At 44.2% G+C, this 2,315-nt stretch overlaps 1 long non-coding RNA gene across 1 annotated transcript; it reads right to left on the bottom strand.

Moving 5' to 3' along the window:
• Positions 1-1,392: 1,392 nt before the first annotated feature.
• Positions 1,393-2,023, bottom strand: LOC118564472. The gene is made up of 2 exons (XR_004931869.1): positions 1,545-2,023; positions 1,393-1,472 (listed from the first exon to the last, which is right to left on the bottom strand). It is a non-coding gene; the product is annotated as an uncharacterized LOC118564472 (long non-coding RNA).
• Between the last annotated feature and the right edge of the window lie 292 nt (positions 2,024-2,315).

Below are 2,315 nucleotides of genomic sequence, written 5' to 3'. Positions count from 1 at the left end.
TATCAGTCTGAGCTTTTATCAGCGAAGTCGGTGGTGCCAACTGCATTCACAAGGCATGTTAATCCATCACACGTCAAAGACCCTCATGGGACTGCTAAACCAACAGCACAATGAGCTACTCTCAGGGCCTCATTTCAGTAGATATCTCTTTGTACATCTGCGTTTCATTATTGCACCAACGGGTCAGAAAACTCGTGATACACCAAAAGCTCCTCTACAAGGGTTAAGTGTTTTATTTTTCACCTGAGAGGGATCAAATTACATTTATTCATCTCATGTACAGAGACCTGTGTCCATGATGTACTATAGCGTTGGAGACCACTACATGAGGCACTGGAATCAAGGGGGATTAGTGGGTCATCTACAGTGGATATAAAAAGTTTACACATCTTCTGTTAAAATGTCAGGTTTTGTGATGTAAAAATTATGTCAAAATGCCGAATTCCTGAATATTGTTCATCTTTAGCTTAAAAAAATATCTCTATTATTGAAGGGAAAAACTAATCTGCCTGCACTTAAACTAATACTTTACTGAACCTCCATATGATCCAGATCCAGTGTTCCTTTGTCTTCAATATATAATCTGCTATCAATTATACAAAATCTGATTACGGTAACCAGACAAAAGTTCTGCAGTCCTACTAGGATTTCCTTCACAAATGAAACTACTACAGTAATGAAGGACACCCATTTATGGGAGAGATTTAAAGAGATTTATTTCCACCTTGGTCTAAACTTTGAAAGCAACAAATCGCCGCTTGATAGAAGATATGGTTTTCATATAAATAAGAGAGATATAAAGAGAGTTCTGAGGGGGACACATTAGATGCAAATCCTCTTCTGACTTGGCCATTGAGACCCCTTGATGGTGTCACTGCTAACAGGAGTGTTGTCTAGTGGTTAGAGTAGTGCATTCGTGCCCTGAGAAGGTTGCAAGTACCTGGTTTGATCCCAACAGCCTGCACTCTGGGTCCCTGAGCAAGACCCTTAACCCCCGATTGCTCCCCAGGTGCCGCACAGTGGCAGCCCACTGTGAAGTGAATTTCTCCATTGTGAGATTAATGTTGTTCAATTATTGGGGGAGGTGTTGGCCTAGTGGTTAGAGCAGCACGCTTGTGCTCTGAGAAGGTTGCAAGTACCCGGTTTGATCCCCACAGCCTGCACTCTGTGTCCCTGAGCAAGACCCTTAACTCAAAACCAATTTTTTTGTTTTGTTTTGATGTAGAGCACATTATAGCTGATTTGCAGCTATGCTGCTCCATCAGCTAAACAAACTACAATGAACTATGTATTCAGATACATTTCTCTCAATAAAATTCCCTTCTTCAGATATCTGAGCTACAGTTGTTATGAATTTGGATGGACCCAAAAGACAACCCGAAAACAGGTCAGTGACGCTTTGATATTTTATTTAAAAGAAAGGGTTGCACGGCCCTTGCTTCGTGCGGCTCACGCTCAGCGGCTGGCAGCTCCTGGAGGCGAGACGACAGGTTAGTGATCAGCGGAGCCAGATAGAACTATGGACTAGAAGCTAGATCACTAACCTGGTGGAGAGTGGGCTTGTCGGGGTTTCTTCAGGCTCCAGAGAGCGGCAGAGTCCGTGCAGGATAATCCAAGGCCGTTTGTCCTAGTCCAGTCCGGGTCCGATAGCGTGAGGTCGATAGATAAGGCAGAGGTTTCCGAGGGTAATCCGAAAGGAGGTTCCAGGTCCAGGTCCGAGTCAAAATCCAAAAGAGCAGGCAGTTTAGGGGACAGGCAATCTCAGGTACTCACAGGCTGATTTGGTCAGAACACGGGTGGGCAATCCGAATCCAGAGGCTGACAGGCAGAACTCAGGGCAGGCAGACAGAATCCGAGAAGGGCAGAGCTGGCTCAAAAACAGGGCAAAAACAGGTCGGGCTTCAGACGGACAGACAGGTTATTCAGAATGCTGGAAGTTCTCACCGGGATGGCTCGAGACGTTCTGGCACTGGAGGCTGAAAGGCACGGGACCTTTATACTGGTGAGGTGGAGCTGGAACAGGTGTCAGCAATTAACAGCCCCAGTGCCAGGAACGTTACAACAGTAACTCATCTGTTGGATGGAACACAAATCTAGCCAATTTGGTGCACTAGGCAAGATTGTGCTTTAGCTCCATCCAATGGCATATATCTTTAATGTCACATATATGTCACATTAAGCATACACAGTGAATTATTAGTACAGAATTAGGTCTTTATTTGCAACTGCATAACATGCATGATGATCATAGTATTGCTTGTATTTGTTTAGAAGCTAATTCTTCAAAACAAATCTGTCTCATGTTGGTAGCATTT

This window comes from Fundulus heteroclitus, chromosome 11 (genome assembly GCF_011125445.2).
Source record: "Fundulus heteroclitus isolate FHET01 chromosome 11, MU-UCD_Fhet_4.1, whole genome shotgun sequence".
Classification (NCBI taxonomy): domain Eukaryota; kingdom Metazoa; phylum Chordata; class Actinopteri; order Cyprinodontiformes; family Fundulidae; genus Fundulus; species Fundulus heteroclitus.
This window is presented reverse-complemented; position numbering and strand designations above follow the sequence as displayed.